At 43.6% G+C, this 22,110-nt stretch overlaps 1 long non-coding RNA gene across 7 annotated transcripts; it reads left to right on the top strand.

Moving 5' to 3' along the window:
• The first annotated feature begins 273 nt into the window (after window positions 1-273).
• LOC144142239 (uncharacterized) lies at window positions 274-16,327 on the top strand. Of its 7 annotated transcripts, none has more exons than XR_013316921.1 (4): window positions 274-706; window positions 8,351-8,451; window positions 10,536-10,884; window positions 12,302-16,327. It is a non-coding gene; the product is annotated as an uncharacterized LOC144142239 (long non-coding RNA). The 7 variants fall into 7 exon arrangements; XR_013316916.1 differs by having other exon boundaries at window positions 10,376-10,884; XR_013316919.1 differs by having other exon boundaries at window positions 274-8,451; window positions 10,376-10,788; window positions 12,302-12,362; window positions 13,393-16,327.
• Window positions 16,328-22,110: the final 5,783 nt, after the last annotated feature.

The following is a 22,110-nucleotide window of genomic DNA, read 5'->3' as shown; positions in this document are numbered from 1 at the left end:
CTATTCGGACTCCATGTGTCAACTGCGACAGCAAACAGCGGTGTTGGCGTGTTGGTCGGAATCCTCCGGTTTACTGTTTATTTTAATGTTTTTTTAAAGTCTCCTCGAAAGTTTTACTCCTTGAGGTAGCGTAATCTGTCATCGCTTTGTCCTTTCACCGTGTGGTGGTGTTCTATTTCGGCGAGAAGGTGGCCTTCCGTGGGGATATGTGCAGTGGTGGTTGCACCCCAACGTTTTCTTCGACCGTAACATCGCTGCTCCAAGTAAATTCACCTTCCGTAGAGTCAAGTCTTCGTTCGTCGTCTGTGCCGAGTTCATGTTTCTGCCAGCAAGCGCTACGAAAGTGGTGATGGGGCTTCGACAACGTCGTCGCATGCTGCGCTCCACAGCTGTGCTCCGGCGAAGCCACGTTTCTTGGCCTGCGGCGTTTATCCTTGATGAAGCGGACCGTGTGTGCGCAGAAATCAACCAAATGGCTTCGCCCGAGTTCAAATGCATACTCCGTACGGTCACAGCATCGTGGTGCATTGTGCGCGGTGTCGGTGGTGGGCACATTTCTATCCGGGCGGAATTTAACTCGACGGGCGATGTTCGGTGTGCTGACGGCGCAGTCCGCTGGGTTCGCAGCAGCGTTGACGAAGACCCCGAAGGTGCGTCGCGCTGTGTCCCAGAGTATCAAACGATGTACGCGTCGACATCTTTGCAGGTAGGTAGCGTTAAAAAGAGGGTTGCAATCAACCGAACTGCTGTAAACTCTACCCGCCGTGAGTTGTGCAAGGTCTACAGAGTGTTGCATGCTGGAGGCTATGGGAGCAGTCTGTGTTGATTTTGAGTTTACCCAAACCACTTCTGCTCACTGACTAACCAGAGTCGCACTTTGAAGCCACCCTAAGGCAGTGCGTCACGTTGAAGGGCAAGTTTTAATAGTCTCCACTGTCGCCACGGTGAAAAGCCTCTTTATATGCTGTTTAGCAACGCTATGCGCACGACGTCGTAAGTGCACTCTGACCGGAAATGGCTTTACGCACGACTCTGGTCGCTCCCGCCATCTGCCAGGGTGAACTGCAGTCTGCGCTCCGCGTTGTGGGCGCGCGGGAAATTCGAAGTAACCAGCGTTAGTACTGTGGGGTTGCACTGCCGGAAATGTAACGCTCCCGATGTAACGAATACCCGTGTGTGCAAGTTTTCGGGGTAACTTAAAATCCCCAGATAAGCTAAATTATTTCGTTGCCCTCCATGACGTTGCTTGGGTGTGAATATCCAAAATTTTAACTTTGAAATAAGCATTCGCATTGTGCGTGAGAGATGCTCGCGTACTGCAGTCAGAACAGGGCAGACGGGTGGGGGTAATGGAAACGTTGAATGCTGCACGCAGCATATTGTTTACGCTCCTTTACTGGACTGATAAGTCTGTTACTGTGCAAGTTATGATGGCTCTTTCTGTTTTTTTTTTTTTTTTTAGAGACGATAGTCCTGCTTGGGCTACTTAAACGCATAAATTTTGACTTGTCTGGGTGTGACTTGATTCAGCCATCCGGCCAAAGTGAAACAAAAGCTGCGCAAAAGCATATACCCACAGCCAAATCTAAACGTCCAGTCCGGTGTCAGTGTTCATACTTGTCAACATTGTTGAACAAGACATTACGCAAATATAAGGCAGAAAATCAATGCATAAGTGATATCTACAGTGTTTCTACATAAAAAAATTTCTGGATGCTTGATTTTTGCGAAGTGAAGTACTACATCCACTGCAGAAAAAACAACTCCGCCACCTGCTGTCGCCCACGCCACTGTAGCTTCTGGCGGCATTTTAAGAAATCAAGCGGCAACAGTTACGAAAGGTTCCACTAGATAGGCTCACGTTCTGCTTGGAACGCATGTGGAGTAGGGTAACATGGTTCTGTAAACATTGAAGTACGGCGCCTGAGCACGAGGACGTGGGTTTGATTCCCGGCCGCAGCGGTCGCTTTTCTGATGGAGGCGAAAAGCAAAAACGCCTGTGTGTGTGAGATTTCGGCTCACAATAAAGATCCCCAGGTGGTAAAAATTAATCCGGAGCCCTCCACTACGGCGCGCCTCATCGCCTGCATTGCGTCGGCGCGTTAATCCCTACAATCAATCAATGAAGTACGGCGCCTCAGTTGACGCACGTCCCCACCGTACAGCAATGCGGGGATCTGGGAACCCGGCCTAGAGCAGTGGAACAGGGTAAATTTAAATTGTGTTGAGAAAACCTCTAGTGTGTTTACCTTGGGCGGAGTGCAATGGAAGAGGCACAGCATGAAAGGGGAGCGGGAAAGCAAACGGAGGTATTTACTTGGCAAATGTCGACAAAAGACGATAGTCTTTGTTGACATTTGCAGCAAAAGGAGCAGATATGCGGCCAATTTTTTTCTTACGCTGTAGTATGAACCGCCCAATTGTGGTAAGCTTTATTTTGTTTATGTTGTTGCGGCTCAATTAGTTTAGTCATAATTTTTAATTGAAGAAATATAGTAAGCAATCAAAAAGGAATTCGAACAAGCAGGTGAGCATATCTATGGTGGTTTCTTGTGAACCTGCCATAAAAGTTGTGAGAATTGTCTGCTAATTCGTCTGCTAAGAATTCTCTGTTAACTGCACTTGTGTTTATTCACAGTATTTATAGGCAGTTTGTTATTAGTAGCCAAATTGCCCTTAGTTTGGTTATTGTAGTTTGCTTTGGGTATATTTTTTCTGGTTATGGTTGTGGTATATTTTTGTTTAATTTATTTTCGTTGGGTAATAAGTATATTTACACTATTATAACAAATAAGTTGCTTAACTTCGCCAATCATCCATTTTTGTGCAGATAGCATAAAAAGTCGTGATTTTGTGTAATTTTTTCTCGTTTCGGTTGATTTGCTTTGTATTTTTAAGTGTAACATTTTTGTCTTCATCGTGAGAGGGCAGTGTACAAAGTAGACACGGTTTAACACACCACAGGGGCAGTAGACTTCAAGGTTTTTGAGTGGTCGTGGAAGACGAGTGCGAAGGAAAAACAGCTTATTGCACCTGACACCTGTAACGGGCAATTTAATTTCAGCCTGCCCGTAATGGCAGTGCTGTACCTAAAATAACAAAAAATTATTGCTTGATCCATTCATCAATCAATTTATTAATTGATGGATTGTTTGAGGTCCTTTTGCATGTGTATCTCACTAAGGAATCCAACTGTATCTCACTAAGGAATCCAACTGTTTAATTATAGCACTGCTATTAAGTGCAGGCTGAAATTAAATTTTGTCCATTACAGGAGTCAGTGGCCCTGGGCTATATATATAGATTTTGTTTTCTATTTTTATTACCCTAAAGGCCCTTGCAAGCATTACATGGACGGGGAACAACAGATTTGCACAATATACACTCTGGGCAACACAGAAGTACATTCACTAAAGTTGTTAAAACAAGTATGCAAAAAATTACAATAATCAGGTAAAATTGCATACAAAAACAAGCGTAAGTATTACAACTCTGATTAACAGAACAAATGCCAAACTAAATACACAGAGTAGGTCCAGTCAAGAATACGACTTAGGCAACAGGCGGCAATTATCTATTTTTTATTGTGCACACTTGAACAACTTTCTCGGTAAATTTTTTGGGGTTAGTAATTATGGCAATAGACTTTGGGAGGGCATTCCGTTCACTATTTTTAAAGCGAAAAAAGAAAGGTGGTGCAAATCAGTAGGCGAAAATTCAGACTGCACTTTATTTCCCTCGTGGCTCGTCTTCCACCAGCATTGTAATCTTCTTTTAGTTACTGTTGCTGCCTTAAAGTCTATGGTCTCTCTGTTACATTGTTCACCACCGTGTCATGAGGAATACAAAAATGCCTTCTCCAAAAAAAAAACCAAAACACGTCAAAGGATTGTAAAAAATCTCTACTGTGTAATGCCCTGTATCTGCACAAAAATGGACGATTGGCGGAGTTCAGCAATTTTATCATTATAATGGCGTAGCTGTACATAATTCATATACCAAAACAAAAATAAAACTAAAAGTATAACCAGACGAAAGGCATCGAAAGTTGACTAACACTAGTCGTCGTCTGCTAGCAACTACCTTCACCAACGCTCGTCATCCCATGATAGCACCACAGCACACACCTGGTTGAGCAGTGCGCTGAACAGACGACGCGTCTACAGTCGACGACAAGACTAGCAACTGGTAAAAATTGGCGAAGTCCCGGTTTTACATTTTGACCCAAAAATAAGTATACGTACTAACGAATGTCGCTTCAGTAAAAGTATATTTGAGCGGATTCTTATCTTAGTGCAAAAACTGCAGTACACACGCAAGTAAGCATGCATCAAGATGCAGGAGCCCTCCTGAGCCATCGGAGGAGCAAGATTTCCTTGCCCAGTGCCGCAGCTAGAGCCACCCTACCAAAATCTGCCTACGGCAGCCACAACGAAAGAGCGGCCTGGCTGTGTCATTGACCCCGTCCACAGCTTAGTCAGGAGTCATCTGGTAGATGGTGCGAGAAAACAGCCGTGCGTAGAGCCATTTTCGGTCAGACCGCATGACATGCGTAGCGCATGCCATCAGAATTCTGTAACACCCACAGTGACTAAGGCCTACTGAGCCCAAGAGTGCGGGTTCAAATCCTGGCCATGACGGCCGCTTTTCTGATGGGGGCGAAAAGCAATAACGCCTGTATGTATGAGATTTCGGTGCATGGTTATGAAAGCTCCCCAGGTGGTCAAAATTAATCCGGGGCCCTCGCTACGGCGCACCTTATCGCCTGTTTAGCGTTGGCACATTAAGCCTCACAATCAATCAGAAATCCAAAACTAACTGTGGCGTGAGAAGGCACCTTAAAATAATTTGCTTGAATGTTAAAGTTTAACTGCTGCTGTTCCGCACTGGTACCTTAAAAGGGGCCATGCAGACAAAATACAAGTTTGTTTTATCTAAAAGATTTCATGTTTAATAGTGCCCCCAGCACTTGTCTGGCAGCAAATGATGGCATATTCACTGAGAAATTAATCAGTTTAGGTTATAATTTTGATTCTCCCACCAAATCATGTGTTTTCGTAACGTTAGCAATGAAGTCGTAAGTGCGCATGTTCAAACGAACTTCCACTGCGTCATATGGCTAGCAGCCTTGCTTGTCGTCAGTCCTCCCGGATGGCGCTACCATACTCATCCACGGACTGTTCTTTGCCGTTGCTTTGCTTTTGACCATATGTGCACCTGGCTTCTCTTTGTTACGGTAGTAAGTAATCGTTTTGTGAAGCGTGGGGTATCCTCGTGGGGGTCGCTTACGCCAATCGGCCAGTGTCGTTTAAGACAACCCCACGGTGCCGCACTGCTGTGCAGCTAACACAAGCATAGTGCACCCAGTACCAGCAGCAGTGCGCGTTGTACTTCTATGCTTGCATGTATTTTCATAACTTTCGTTGTTTACCACACCATTCTTACTGCTGTAAAAGGAATATGCATTGCTTTTAAGCACAAATAGCTGATTCGGAAAGCTTATGAGCCCTGCCTTATTGGTGTTGGATTTTGCTGGCCTCAGCCAATCCCACAGCTGGGCATATGACCTCATAAATTCTGTTGCAGGAAATGAGCTTGTGGGTCACATGGCCATCCCATTTTTTTCCTAATTACATAGGTTTATTTGAGTGAAGTGTGCATTAAAAGGGGTGTCAGTGTGGTTCTAACAAGGCAATTTTTCAAATCAACCAAACCTGACTTTTGTGTGCATGGCCCCTTTAAGTGGTAGGATGGTGTTGACGATGGTGCAACGTAGTCTCTTGCCGCCTGCAGGTAATGCATGCACAGAGTGAGGCATCAGGTTCAGCAACAGGCAAAAATTCCCAGCCTGCTGTGAATAACTGCATTCAGAGGGATTAAGGCCAGCAAAAGCACCATTTATTGTTTGCACCTCTGCAGGAATTGCTGAGCTCTCGTAAGCTTTGGCACAATTGATCCACTAATACGGAAAAGTGACTTCTCTTCACTCGAGTTCTTTCCGAGCCTGGCAGCATTGTGTGGTACCTACTCGAATGTTTAAAAAAAAATTGCTGCAAACACAGTAGCAAGCAAATGTCTCTGATGGTGCTAGTGGTAATGAAGCCATTGGTGTCAGCGGGAGTTTTACCCTGTTGGAGGCACAAGGGGTGAGGAAAGGCTAAGAGCCGGAGGCAACCAGGCATTACCAAAACCTTATCAGCAAGGCAGCCCTGCCACAGAATAGGCGAGTTAGGCTGTTTTCAGTGGTTACTAGTAATGTTACTTACTGGTAATGTTACTGGTAAGGTTACTGGCTGCAGGTAACTGGCTGCGATAAGTGGGAATCTTTCTATTTCATTGACCTTTTGGAAAGCAGACTTGCAGTGGGAAATCAAGTGGTGTTCTTATGTGTTCAGTGTTTCTAGGAAGCCAATATGCTACATAGGGGTCTCAACAACAGCTGTTGGCTGTTGTGGAAGTGAGTTGCTTTTGTATCGTTTGGCACCAACACACATCGAGCATACAGGACAAAAAAATTTTATTTTACCTTGCCGTATGCATACTTCTTGGGGCAGCTAGGAACGCACCCAGGTTGCTAGCACACACCACTTAAGCCAATAACCGATACACCATCCTTCCTTTGAAGCTGCACAAAGCTAACAAAAATAACTACTCACTGAGCAGTTGAAACTTCATTATAGGTCAGATGCTCCCGACGTTAAATAGTTCTCGTCGATTGCCTGATCACACTCTCACTAGCTGGCTGATTCTCTTGTGTTGGCGCTGGGGAAGATTGGGCTTCAAGCATGGTGGGCCACTCCTCCATGGTATCAGGAACTTGGGTTTCCAACAGATTTGGGTTTCAGACGCCCCTGGGCCAGCCTCTTCTGGGTCGTCTCTTTCCAGAAGTCTGCTTTGGATATTGAAGAGGCACATCCTGTTGCATTGTAACACGTGTCCATCTCCAGGGATGACCAGTAATGACCGTGGACCACTTTTTCTGCACACAGCCCCTTTTGCCCAAATAACCATCCTTACTTAGCCACAAGTCATCTATTTGCAGTAGACAGATGCCTTTCCACAGTAGCCCTTCTGTTTCCATTTTACTAATTGGGCAAGGATATGCGGTACAAAGTTTTGAAATCATGACCCAATGCGCCAACCCATGAGCAGCTCACTGGGATAATGGCTGTCCTCCAGTGTTGCTGACCTGTAACTCAGCAAGCCAAGCCGAAAATATTCTTTAGACTGAGGTCTTTTTGAGAATGCATTGCAAAATTAGCACCTTCTTCTATGCTAGGCCATTGTCTGTGGGGTCTAGACAAATCCTAAGTTGCCCATCTTTCTCTGATGCGATGACCCATTGGAATTACCCTGTCTGTCAGCTCCTGCACCTTCTCGATTATATTGGCTTTTGACAAACGCTTCAGCTTTTGCCCCAGAGGCAGTGCCTGCGGGACCCAATGAGCTCTTTACTCTAGGGGTGGCTCCATCTAGTGTTACTAGATAAGGTATCAGAGTACCAACACCAAGGCACGGAAGTCAGCATCGGTGGCCATTGTGGTTTTGTCAGTGTTCAGGTCATTTGATAACACTGCCGAAAATGCCGCGAAACGGCATCTTGGGACACGCTTCTGCTGCTAAAATGCTGCTACGTGCGTTATCTTTCATGTCTGCGCTTTCAGCAACAGATCCCGAAAAACTGCTCAAACAGCTCAACAGCAGCCCATTCTTGTATGCAAAATACAAAACGTTTGTACGTCTCATTTTTTCACTGGCTTGTAGTTGTGGAATTGGCTTGGCACCGTCTCGAATGGGAGCTGGCTCTCCACTACAAACATGTTGTACAATTCCAATGGCTTGTCCTCTGCCACATGCAGCAGCACTGCCATCTTCTGTCTGTCACTTCCCACCATCAGTTCCGTCACCAAGAGGAAGATTTCCAGGCATTGCCTGAACCAGTTCCAGTTCCCTGCAATGCTTCTGGAGAACTGAAGCAGCTTTGGGGCTTTTAGTCCCTCCACCTCCACTGTCTCGAGTGCGCCACTTTTCTTGTTCTGACTCAGTGTATTGATTTAGCACCAGCACACACCAAGTGTATAGGGCAAAAAACGATGTTTATTTTGCGCTTGCTGTATACACACTTTTGGAGGCTCTAATGTTGCGCCCAGGTTGCCAGCACACTGCTTAATAAACCGAGAATTGATGCAGCTGCTACTCCTTTGGTCTCGAAGCTTCTATTTAAGCCTGAATATTCCTGCATTGAGGCACTTCTAAAACTCCTTTTTTGTGTGTTAATTTCCATTTCTAACCATTGAGAAAGTGTTGTGTAGATGCTTCGTGCACTTTGTATCTGCTAAATTGATCGCAGAGGCACGGGGACGAAAACAGCTGCTGCCATGTGTCAACATATAAGAAGGCCAGCTCTGCGGGTGTGGCCAGTGATGATTGACTGAGACCTGTACATCAAAGGTAGGCTCATTTTTCAGAGGTACGAGAGATTTGCTTGTCAGCTACCAAGATTTTGCTTGCCTTTCATGAATGCGATGACTAGAGGCCACCAGGTGAGAGCTGCCGTGTGAACTTCACTTTTGGAAATAAGTGCGTTCACACCACTCTGCAGGTAGAAGTGGGATAGCAGCTCTAATTATTTGCACAGCCGATCTTTCATTTGGTGTGGGTGCGATTGTCTCCCATAAATGTGCAAATGTAAATAGTTGGACTAAGCATTGGACAGGCTTTCTTCCAACAAACTCTCAGGGAAGCGTCGACAACAGTTTTGTGTCACTCTGTTACGTGATGGTATGACAGACTTCATTGTTAACTTTTATAGTGTTGCATCTTGCCAAAGAGGGTGCAAGTCAGTTGCACACAGGTAGGGAGCTATTTATTAGATGATGGGCCTTGCTGGTGGGGTGACACAAAGTGAGCCCCGAGCAGTGGCTGGTAGTATGGCAGACCACAACAGAGCATCCGAGCTGCTGCCCAAAGTGCTTCCTCTTCATCATCTGCTCGGTCACTTGATGTGATGCATACCCACAGGGGGGGGTGGTAATTCCTCCCAGCATCGTCATAGTCTGCAGACTTGTGGGTAGGGTTGCGACCTGTCTGGATTTTGACCGGCCCGACCGGTTTTTTAAACAGTGGGCCAGTTGCCGGTCCATGCCTGAAACCGGCAAAACCGGCCGTCATTTGCCGGTTTTTTGGCCATCGTGCCAAGATTACGATAGTTTGGGCATTTTATAAGCGTCAATTCAGCAACTACGACGATAAATATGTTCCGACAAGCTGCACAAAGACGTGAGCGAAAAAAATACGTCACCTGTTTCGAGAAAATCACGTTCAGATTTCCTTTTCAGATACTCTTAGTCACGTTATACACAAATTTTATGTTGATTTCTCCTAGGAAAACGCTACAATAACCGTCATTGCATGGCCAAAAAAAAAACACTTAGCATCTGTTTTTCCACACATATTCAAACTTCTTTATACCCCCCTTTCCCTCAAAAAGACCGATTTTCTTTTGGGGGAAAGGTGGCAACCCTACTTGTGGGCAGTTACACGCGTAACAGTATGGCATATTTATTTCGAGCCTACTGAACGGTACGGGAGACACTTGTCAACAGTACGTATCTTGACTCCTTTTGTCATTAGTGGTGTTGCTGCCTTGTGAACACGGCGAGGGCAGTCGGCTGGCAGCAACTCCTTACCGTGTCAGGGACCACTCCTGGTGATTAGTGCGTACCTCTTCAGGGTCATAGGTTGGCACACGTTCCGTGCTAGCAGTACACAGATTTCCTAGCAAAGCAGTGGACACCCACACAGCCACTCAAGACGGCATGAATGTTGAATTCCATGCCAAAGCACACAATTGGCCTTATGTAATGAAATTGGCTGAAGCATCTCACCGCTCAGAATCTGTCTGCTTCCTCTTCATGCCCAAGTCATGAAAGGCTTTCCTGCATCACTTCTTTACGTTGTCATCATCTTCAGCTGTTTATGTCTGTAGAAAAACAAAGGCAACTCCAAAATATTTCTTGCTACTTCTGTTGTGAGCTAGTCGAGTCCATTCTTTGCTCCTGAATTTTATTAGTTTGTCCCTCCATTGAATGCTTGGTTTTCACTTAGTTTATTTGCCATCCTTTGGTAATCCTCTGTAGTGCAGATGGTCTAATCGATATCCGTCATCCGCGCATGTCTTGCCCAACCCCACCTTCTGCATAATTTCAACTACATTATTGGCCACTTGAGTTTGTATTCTAATCTATGCTGATTTTTCTTCTAAGTGATATCCCTAGCATTATTTATTCCATGGCCCACTTGGAAGGTAGAAGTTTTCTTTCAAGTTGCCTTGTGAGACTGCAAGTTTCTGTCCCATGTGTCTGTCATAATTCAGGGGACCAGGATGACAAAACTTGTAGGAGCACAAGGACCCAGCAGGAGGAAGCAGTTTTAGATGTTGATGGATCAAGCCAAGGGATGTGGCCAGGCCATTGACAACACCATGCAAGCCTTGGCGGGAGGGAGCTGATATCGCATGGGTTCCACTTTCCCAGTTGCACTGCCATCGCATGCGTTGGCGACACCAGCAGCGGTGGCCGGGTGCGTGTCCAGCATCTACACCCCGTCAGCTTGTGCTTTGACGGCCTTTGCATGGCGATGTTCCCAAATCCTGCCGGTGCCTCCTGCTGCCACAGCGATGCTACCTGGACCAGGGGCTACCTCCTGCTGCATGCACTACCATGGCGGTAGCCACGCAGGAACCTCATTGGGGCGCACGGTGGAGCGACTATGTCAGCGTCATGACAGGTGGGTGCAACGACACCACCACCGCCACGCCACGCTATGACTACCGCAACGACACAGCTACGCAATGTCTATGCCACGTCATCATGAGAGACTGCGGTAGGCCCGTCCACTAGGGGCAACCAGTTGTAAGAAGTGGCCCCTAGTGGATGTATATTGGATGCTTGTGCATATTGCTACTCAGTTTAAACAAAAATTGAAAACGGAATAATTTGCTTCAATGTACAAAAGCATCAAATATTCACACATCCTCACTGTGCGGGCAAACTCTTGGCCCCAGGGAAACCTAGCATATTTGTAGTTTGTAAAAAACTTTTCTTCGTGATCCAACCTCTGCCATGAAAAAGCAACTTTGCAGTATGTAGTTTAAAAGCACTGGAACAAGTGACAGCAATAATTTAAAAACTGATCAATGAAGTGCTGCTTATAATTTAGAAAGTACTATCGGTACATCATCTCAAAAATGTTTAGATTTTTGTGTAGGTGTTCACAACGTTCATTCATATACACATGCTTTAACTTTAAGTAGCGATATGTGAGGTTCCCAACATTTTTTTGTCTGCAATGAAAATTACTGTTGATGCCATTTATGTAGCTGACTATAAATTTTTTACTAAAAAGATTATTCATAGTTTTATGACTGCTGGAAAGCAATCAGCTGCTAAAGGTGCTGACTACAGCACCTCCTGCTGCTGGTCCTGATACTAATGATGCTCTTTCTGTTTTGAGCTTAATTTTTATTCATGTATCAGCAATACATATTTTTGTATCGCTAGTTACAGGGCTGTTTTACAATGCTGCTAAATAACTAAAACTCTACATCTTAAAGGCCAACTGCACTCAAAATTTAACCCTGTTAAAAGTTATTTCCATATAGTCTACCTAAAAAGACCAAGAGACAAAATATGGCATCTGATCTAAGTGTATCCGTGCCACAAATGACCATCAAAAATTGGAGATTTTGGAAACGAAACAGAGGACAGTCGACCCGGCCGGCGAGCGAGCAGCAGCACACGGCCGGCCGGCTGGCCGGGGCAAAGCTGCATGCAGCGCATCACCCTTGCTGCAGTCCTAGGAGAAGCACGCACTGTTGAGCTCGACCGGTTCTCCCGGCTGCCCATAGGAAAAAGCACAGATCCGGGCGCGATGTCACTTCCGTTTTAGGGCTGTTCGCGTAATCCGCCGGCAAATGCACGGAGCTATTTTAAGCATCTCTAACTACTTAAAAACACATTGCAGGGCTAGAAGTCATGTCGCTGTTGGTTTGGTGGTATGTACTATATGTTCAAAGTAAATTTTCCGAGGTGAAATTTGAGTACAGTTGGCCTTTAAGATGACAGGATAAAATTCTCTGGTTTGATTGCATCTACTTGTACACACACAAATAAATTTGGGCACGCGAGGTTTTACAGGTTGGAGTGACTGAGGGTTGTAGCTGTTTGGTTTGAGGCATAAACAATAGTGAATGAAAGGGAAAATAAATGTTTGCCCTTTTCTTCCTTTTTTTATTGTACAGGATCTGCCCACAGCATTGCGGAGGCGGCAGGGGTATCAAAAGTACTCACAAGACTTTTTATGTAAGCCTTCATTTTTACAAGGCTTCTAAAATGAGCTTTTTTGCCTCGTCAGCTTTGATAAAAATCCTCAGATATGAGGGATACATAACCAAACTGTAATGGAGTAAAACTGCTGCTAGTGATAAAAAACAAATGTTACGTGAGCCTGGACCAGGTGTTTGGGCAGTGTTATTGGTTGTTTGCAAACTAGCTATTTTTAGTGCGCATTATTTAAAAATTAAAAAAACTGCAATGCAAGCACTAACCATTTTTATTTGCAGCAGAAGTAGTAGAAAACTTACTGACAGCAGGTGCTGTTTGAAAAAATTCGTGATTTTAGGGAATTACTTTGAACCATGCAAGGCAAGAAGAAAAAATAAAGCCCCTTTCTAAGAGAAAGATGGTTAAAATGTGAAGCTTTCTCTCGTGCGACCTGAGTAAAAGTCCAAGTCCAAAATCTAAACTGCTTTGACCGTGTAAAAATGGCACGATCAGATAGACTTCGCCTTTGTAAAACAAGTGAGCGATGTTCGATCCCACCAGGGGAAGCGTTTTTTTTAGGGGCGTCATGTGCCTTTGTGGAAACCCAATGTGCTCCATTGTGTTTCAATTATAACGATTTGGATTCTGGGCTTTCAATTTGCACTTTGAAGACATTAAGCTCTTGACAAAGAAAGCTTCTCATTTTAGCCATATTTCACTTCACCTACGGTCATCATCAGAGAAAGTTGGCTTTCGTGCTGTGCATTTTGGTGTGGACGGTCGCCACCAGTGCAGCGCAATAGACGCTTTGCTTTTAGAACAGTGTGCAACCTGACAGGATTGTGGTTTTATGGAATTCATCGTTGGCAGAGCCTAATGGATAGTTAATGTTTGAAAATTTTTTTTTATAAAACTTGGCAACAGTGGTCTTTTGAGACCATAAGAAATGCATAAATGTTGTAGACGTATATGTCAGTTTTCAAACTGCTCATCTCAGGAGATATTCATACATAGAATATACCTTGTTTTGTTTTGGATCACTCAGCAGTCTATGTTTTTCTTTTTTCAGAAGGGGATGCAGCTAGTTACTCAAAGATGAATAACAAAGGTTAAGTTGCGTTTGCAAGTTTTCTTCTATTCAGAACTTCTCCTGTAATCTTTTCTAGTGCATTAAAAGATTTTTCCACCTTCCTGCAATTATGTCTGCCATGGCAGATGTAAAAACCCATAGCGTGGCACTATAAAAAATTTCTGCAAATTGGTAGGCATATTCTGTTACATTCACAAATTGTACACTACCTATAATCAGTTTTCATGCCCTGCTGCTTTTTCAGGACTTTCTATGATACAAGCTGATCAGTTGACGTGTGATTCCCTATCCATCAGGCCACTCTTAGTTGAGTTCTTCCCAAACCTTTCCTGCCTGAAATTAACCTGCCATTGTATCTTATGTCATCTCTCCTCTCTGTCATTCAGTAACCTCCTCATCTCCACCTGTCAGCCAAGCAGCGGCATGTCCTCCTTTGTACCTGCTGTCTCCATACATTTTTTTATGATTTCAAGAAAACTTTGGGGGCACTGTTAATCACCAAAAAATCTTCGAGGGCTGGTCAGATGTTTTAAATGTACTTGACTTGAAATGCACATTGTGTTGTTGAGCATATGTTGAATTAGTTGTATTCAAGCCAGTAAGGTACTGTGAGCAATGACAAACTACAATTGTTTTTCATTCAAAGTGCTGTCATATCGAAATAGTAATCATGCTGATTTGAATGCGGACTTTATAGAAGCAAAAGGTGCTTATCTGCAGTGCATTAAAGGAAGGTTTTGGAATGCACTCGAGAATTGCTCTTTTTTTGTTCACATATTCGTAGGCCATCTTTCGATCTCTGTAATGATGGGTTGGCATATGCCTAGTAGAGACGTGCGTGCTTGGGAAAAGAGATAACGCAGCTGCTTTGTTCACTCAACATTTCAGGGTGGCAGAACTGGATGCTGCATGGTTGACCAGCCAGGAAAACAAGACCACGAAATCTTGGACAGCTGGCTTGTGAATGCTTTATAGCTGTTTGACTGGAAATGCAGTTTCTGTGCAGTGTGCCATTGAATAAGTGTGTTGAATCAGTTGTATCCAAGCCAGTAAGTGGCTGTAAGCTATGACAGACTACAAGCTTGGTTCATTACACGGACTCTCAAAGAAAATACCAGTCGTGCTGATTTTATTGCAAGCTTTAAACAAGCAATGGGCACTTTATTGCACTGCATTTAAGTTTTGGAATGCACTCCCCCACGACTACTTCCACCACAGTTTTACTTTGTTCATGTATTCCTAGGCCATCTTTCTATCTCTAGTGATGAGTTTCGTGTATGCATGATTGTGACATTATGCGCACGCTTGGTGAAAAAAGCACAGCTGCCGTGTTCTTGGTTCAACATTTCAGACACGCTGAAAGGGACGCTGTATGCTTTGCCAGCTTGGAAAACTTTTGCAGCTGGACTGTATTTTTTTGCTCATTACCTCATGAGCTCTCGAAAATATGCAAAACTCCTTGCGAGAGTGCAATACAAAGCTTTCTTCTTTCATAACTGGTGAAGGCGGTCTTCATGTATGTTGCCAGCTGGTTCAATTTTTTTGTCTTCTATTGCTTTTTTTTTCTTTGTGGCTCCTTATACTTTCAGCTGCCATTGTTTTATTGTGTTCCTGAGTGTTGTAGTGTTCTATTCTCTTCTGTGTATTGATTCTGTTTCATGCCTGATGAAATCACTGCATTGTGAACTGTGATTATGAGTACAGCTTTTTCTACTTTTCTCACACTTGGTATAAGTGCAAGGTTAGTGTCCGAAGGAATTTTGCCGCTCTCCTATTCCTGTGACAGCTGAAAAAGCTCACTGTGTATGCCTGCCAGGAAAGCACAAAATGGTGCTTATTTAGGCTGTTTCACATATTAAGAACATGGCAAAACTGGACGAAATGGTATTATTATAAGCATGCAGGTTTCTGGATTGCTTCCCTGAAAATCAGCAGCTGCTTGTGGGCTTTATATTTATGCTTACTGTACTTTACCTCTCTTTACTATGGCTGTAGATGAGAATATTTGATTTGATGACTCAGAATTTTGCTTCTTGTGTCGACTCCAAACAGGGTTAACTAGTGTTTGTAACTGTCTAGTCACTTGCCTTTTTTTTGTTCAAACAAGTGTGCATACATCAGGTTGGTTAAGGTTTAAATGCGAATTGAACATAGCATTGTGCATGATTGAATTTTTTTGCTGTTTTTTTATTGCCTAGCAGAAAAATGGGAAAAGTCACCTCTAATGCACAGCTTTTTCATTGCATGTGCAGCTCAAGGCTGAATCCACTATCCTAAAAAACTGAGCTAGCTAGAAAAATGTTTTCATGGTAATGCCAGCAGATGCTGTGTGAAGTTTACAGAATGGAGTGCCTGCTGAGATGTATAACAGGGACACTCCAAGAAAATTGTGATCATCTGACTAGTCACTTTAAAGTAAAGCAAGAATGGGTGGCCTATGTCATCCCCCACTAACTTATTCTTTTCTTGGTAATTACTCGGCTGGAAACTATTTTATACTTCAAGGTAGTGCACAGACATGAGGGCTGAGGTTCATTAGTTACAGAGCTGTCCTTTCCAAACTGATGCTGTGTGTCCTCTGGGCATTGCATCTACAATGCTGTAAGCCATGAACTGGTGCTTGCTATAAAACATTCAACTTTTTCTGAAAATGGGCATGCAACCTTGTTAGGTAAACTGGATGCAATCTAAATGTGGACATGAACTGGACCTGTATTGGACACATAACATCGAATTGTCTGAGGCTGGCATTTTTTCATGAAAACCAGTTTCTAAATTAAAACATGGGAAAATTTGTGGAAATGCTTGTTTTTTCTGTTCAAACATTTTCCCCTTTATTGTTTCATCCAGAGGACAAAAATGTCTGTGGATAACCCGTTATAAAAGCCATGTTCTACGGTAACACTTATAAAGCTCATGGGAACGCTTGTTTTGTCTGTTCGTGCTAAGTTTAGCCTGTTGCTCTATCCAGAGGACAGGATCGTCTGCGCTGTTCCTGTTGCTGCCGCCTTTGTCTGTCCTGAGTGCGGTGACTGCTTGTCTTCACAAGACTACCTTGACCAACATGTGCGAGACTCCCATGCAGAAAGGCCACAAGGGAGGCTTCAGTGCTCTTTCTGTGAATACACAACCAATCGGAAGTAAGAACACCATGCTCTTTGTTTTGAGTTGAGACCCAGTACGACTTAGTTGAATGAGCTTCTACCTTTCTCATAGTGTTAAGTGGTTGCTTCAAACTTGCTTAGTCACATATCTCATCTATAAAGGGGCCCTGAAAGAAGTGGCCCTGAAAGAAGCCCTGAAAGATACATAGGTGTTCATTCAAAATGCCTTTAGGACCCCTTTAAGAGACATTTTATGCTTGAAAATTCTCATTTTAAAATTATTTACGAAAACCATTTGCTACAGCTGGTATCAGAAGCACCAACACTTGCAGTAATAACCTATTGGAGGGAACATTGTCAGAAGGTCTGGTTTCTTTTTTTTAAACATATTCAGTGGGACAGCTGTGCTCAATGTGCAATTTCAATACCGTCGCACTTTGTTTGCCAGTGTGCTACTAAAGCATGTAAATAAAAAAACGCCTTGCTGCTGTAAAGGGCAAAAAATGTTCTGTGCAAACCAGCTTCCCCGTAGGAAAATGGTCAAAGTGGCTGCACATCGTGCCGCTAAAGCAGCAGCACAGCAAGCTTTCAGTGGTGTCAACAACATTCCAGTTTTGTGTCATTAGTGCATAGAAAATAAATCATTCCTAGATGGTAATTTGAAAAACAGACATATTGCTGACTTCGTGTCAGGAGGTGGCCTTCCGTACTTGCTTGCTTCTCTAGTCATTTTTCTATTGGCGGTGAGCGCGACCACGGGCGGCGCTACGGAGCGCGCCTGCGTGACGTCAGTTTAGGGATTCTCGCATTTGTGGTCTGCTTCACTCGGGTTTGCTCTCCCTGCTGTTTTTTTTTTTTGTGCACGGTTGACGTCTGATGTTTGTACGCACCAGATTTTGCGAGTGCGTAACTTTTCATCACAATAATAGACTTCAAATCGCTCACCTAGCTCAAGGCATGTGTTAAAGTATTTTTGTTGATGCCGCTACAGAAGAAACATTGCCGGCGTCGCCCCATTCCTTGCGAAGCCAGTTCTGTGTGGAGCGCAAAGGGTAGGAGCTAGACGCCAGCTTCCGTATTATGCAATCTTTTGTACAAAGGGAACAGTCAGCTTATAGTAATCGACAACAGGGAAAATACAAGACCAAAACGAATTCCATCCCTTCGGGGCTGTTGGCTTTGGCAGAGGCTTTACGATTTCCGGTAATCATATGTAACGTAAAACAGTTTTTGCAACCTTGCCAAACGCTCGGAAGTATTGTTTCCCATCACTTTACGTTGTCATGGCATGAAAGTATGCCGACATGCACTATGGCACGCAAAAAGTGTAGGTTAAGTTCCAAGAAACTTACAGTGTGTACAGGCGCTTCCTGGTTTTATATCAGGCTTCAAACCAGCATGGAGGTTTATTTAGCAAAACGAGTCACGTCTACGGTCAACATACAGTAACACTATGTTTGTTCAGACCTGGAGGGATATTTCGGTACAATTCCCACAGCCATGTCCTTCCAATATTCAGATATGTGTAATAGGAGAACTGCAATCCAGAGAACGAGGAGCAGGAGGAGGAAGAGAAAACTTTATTGAACAGCAAAATCGAGCTGATTAGTGGGCCGGGTCCTCAGTCATAGAAAAGTAATTTTCTTCAATTAAGAACGCCGTACCAAGAAGACCAGAATTACTTCTTTACTCCTCGAAGCATTGCAAAACAACGAAGAGCTGCTTGGAAATATTCATCGGTTTCGATTCTTGTAATATATGCACCTATACTATTCATTGCGTTCGTTAGTGAGTATATCAAGCCTTGAACACCATAATCATGTCATATTTGTTTGGGTCACGGGTGAGTTCGTTATGATAATGATGGTTACGATAGAAATTCGGAGCACAAAAGCCGCCTTCGAGTACTCTGGACAACGTTGTTTGGGGTGCGATCCCGGTGGCGGTGGCGTAGCACAAACCTTCTCATTGTATTTGCATGTGAATAAACAACGCATGCTGCAGATATGCACATTCTTGCACGCAGAATTAACGAAAGCCAATTTGTGAAGGGAATGTATGCCATACAGCCTGAAGAAGACATCCACACGATCTCTGTGAGCCTCCAAAACAACCCCAAACCTACTAATGAGACATTTGTGATGGTGCAGAAAAATTAATGGGTTGGGCACAGAAAAAAAAAATAAACGTTCATCATACAAATCAACAACAACGATAGAAATATAAGACGGCGCTTTATTTCCTGCTCTACGATCTGCGTGTAGGGCCCCCCCTGCTTGGTACGTAGCATTAGACTGTTGAGTTTACATAAGAGCATCTCAAAAGTACTGTAGGGAAGCCTACGCATTTTGAATACTTATCGAGCTCTGAACGCTGAACCTCGCGAATAAGCTAGAAAGGACAAGTTACACACGATCTTCTGACCGATGCTCTGAAAAAAGTTCTCTCTCTCCTCGTGTGTATCGAACTTGTGGGGGATACCACTTGAAATTATTCAGATGTGTCAGAAGCTGGCAAAAATAACTGAATTACTAGAAATACGCCTTTTAGTGTACTAAAGCGTCAGAGCGGGCGATTTCTAGCACAGGCGCTGCTGCCCCTCACACGCGCAGTGTAGCAGACGACAGCGGCGCGAGTCCCTAAGCCGACGTCGCAGCCAGGGGGCGCCACTCAAACATCTCATTGCCAATAGTTGGCAGCCCTGGTAGCAGTGGAATGGATGGGGCTTGTGCACCATACCCAGTTACGATTTTAGAGCCATGTAATGTCCTTATTGTGTTTGCATGCTGGCAGCGTAAAAGGGAAATTCAATTCTATGCTGCAGACATTGCTTGCAGCTTTGCAGCAGCATAGACCCATGTAAAATCAAATGGAAGATTGGTCGTATCACTGTGACAGATGAATGCACCTTTTGAAGAAGCACTGTACAGCAACCATGTCATCGCTAGCTTGGGAGAGCAGTGAGCATTCCTTGGTGCAAGAAACACGTACTGATATGATTCTAGGCCTGACCAGTGTGAAGTGACCCGCTGTGTGAGGCCACAGAGACATGAAGCAATACAATGCAAGCTTGATTCAGCTACGAACTGGCCCGGTAATTGTAGCCCTGTGTGTTTGAAGCCTACTGCAGAATGCCTCGTAGTTTTATAACATCGATGCTGTCTAAGCTGGTGTTGGGCTGTAGCGATTATGTGCAAGAAAACCTCGCCAAGCAATGATGTCACCGCGCGCTTCACCAGCCCCCTGGAGAGCATCAGAGCATGCTCTCCAGGGGGCTGGTCAGGTGGTGACGGCTGTGGCCACAGTTTAACAGAAAGTTGCACAACTCATCAATAGAAGGTCCAACTAGGCTTTCACCTTCACATTCTTAGAAAGTTCTAAGCATCCCTTGTTCTTGTTCATGCATCTTTTGATCGACTAGTCTATCCACACAGCTTGCTTAATAACTGCATCTGCATTTTGTTTGCGCCTCTACCCTTTGCAGAAGTCATTTGCTTGATCATGAGCAAACACACACTGGTGATAGGCCCTTCTCCTGCCCATCATGCCACAAGAACTTCACCCGCAAGAACGGTCTCATCAAGCACCTAAGGGTGCATACAGGAGAGAAGCCTTACGAGTGCACAATTTGTGGTCGGCAGTTCAAGGAGTCGTCAGTCCTGTCAAGGCACAGAAAGCTGATGCACCTGGATGCGAAGCCTTATGCCTGCCGCTACTGTTGCCAGGCCTTCAGCGACAAGAGTTCTGTCACAAAGCATCTCGTAAGGTGTGAACGGAAGTTCACCATGGCTGGAAATGCCCAGCAACACGAGCAACAAATGCAGTACATACCAAACCCTCTAGTTGGCCATGATTCACCTGAAGGCAGTGAAATTGTCTTGCCAAAGTGAACTAGCTAATAATTTTGTGATGCATTTTTAGTTCGCAATGTCATTCTAAATCTGGATTTTGTGGCAAGAGAATGAAGGCAGACATTTAAGTGGATGAGTTTGATGTGGAATACGCCCAATCATCTTGTAACCCTCTTGGTTTCAGTTTCAGCCAATTAGTAATTACAGAAAAGTGGTACAAAGGTAATACTATACAGATTCTATTGTTATTATTTTTAATTAGATTATTATCCTTATTTATGCTAGGTGGTGTAGCAATGTTCATTAAAACAGAACTTGACTTTCCTAAATACCAGAACTTTGGTCCATAGAATCTGTTTCATGCAAAATAAGTTTGAGCTTTTGTAATAGTTGGTGTCATTTATCGTCCAACCTTGACATTTTTTCTGCGATATTGATTACCTCGTCAGTAACAAGCTGCATGACTGTAAATTCTTAGCTAGATGTTTAAATTTTTTGTACATTGACTGGCCCTCACCTATGTTAATGGCCATGACGGGGCTGTTTTTTTCCCAGATGATGATGATGATGATGGGTTTTCAAGCCAATTAGTGCCAAAGCATAGTTAAAAAGTTGTGTAGTGGAATTACTGTAATTGGTTGGTAAGAACAAAATTAAGCTGAGTTATAAGATAATGAAGTTTAATATGAATTGTTTAATGTTTGTAATGTTTAATTATTGTTCAATATGAATTGAGCTTCCTATAGGTACTTAAAACCATGCCTAAAAATCATGTGGTTGTCAGATAAAAAGTGATTGGCGGATTGGAATATTTTGTCTGTAGAGTTCTAAAAAATGTTTGGGTCGTGTTGTGCCAAGTGCACTACATTCAATTAAGACTTGGATTACAAATAGGCCCTCGAAACCTGCCGCACAGGTTCTCGAAAATCCAGTGCTTCCCTAATAGGCACTGCTAATGGTGTTTTGTAACTCAACTTGTAGATTTTGCAATGCAGAAAGGTTTAGTATTACACCTTGCATTTGTAAAAACAGAAGTAGATTCATTTTCTTCCCGCAATCACTGGCGATTCTCACCCTTTTGGCATGTGCACATTTTATCACTGCAGTCCCCTGAACATGTGCACATACATCGTTGCACTTTTTTGTATGTCTGGTACATCTGTGCTATTTTTATGAATAAACTTTGTAAGTTTTTGTGTAATGTTGCAATAATGTTATTGCTACTTCTGTAACGTCCTTTGGTTGTGATTGCTGCAATGTATTTTACTGTTCATTTAGACGAGGTCCCACTGCAGTGCCACACTTTGGGATCTCTTTCTGTAGTTACAACCGTGCTATGTACCCATGTAATCTGTTATAATAAATTGAGGTAAAACAGAGTGCAGTTTGGGTCACAATGTCTTTCTGCGTAAGATGATCACACTGCCTCGGCTGTCCTGGTACCTATTTCATACATTTCAGCTTCTGCGCACCGTCTGAATCCCTGAAAATTATTATTTTGATCTCACCCTGAGTATTATTTTGGATACACGACGCCTACGTCGTCGTCCTCCTCCTCCTTCTTCTTCTTCTTCCTTCTTTCTTATTTTTTCTTTTTCTTTCTTCTTTTTTCTTCTTTTCCTTTTTTTTTCTTTCCTTTTTCTCTTTCTTTTCCTTTTCTTCTTTTTCTTTTCCTTCTTTCTTTTGCTTCTTTCTTTTTCTTTCTTCTTTTTTCTTCTTTTTCTTTTTTCTTTTCCTTTTTC

This window comes from Haemaphysalis longicornis, unplaced genomic scaffold, assembly GCF_048455015.1.
Source record: "Haemaphysalis longicornis isolate Haplotype H1 unplaced genomic scaffold, Haemaphysalis longicornis Haplotype H1 scaffold_6, whole genome shotgun sequence".
NCBI classification, from domain to species: domain Eukaryota; kingdom Metazoa; phylum Arthropoda; class Arachnida; order Ixodida; family Ixodidae; genus Haemaphysalis; species Haemaphysalis longicornis.
This window is presented reverse-complemented; position numbering and strand designations above follow the sequence as displayed.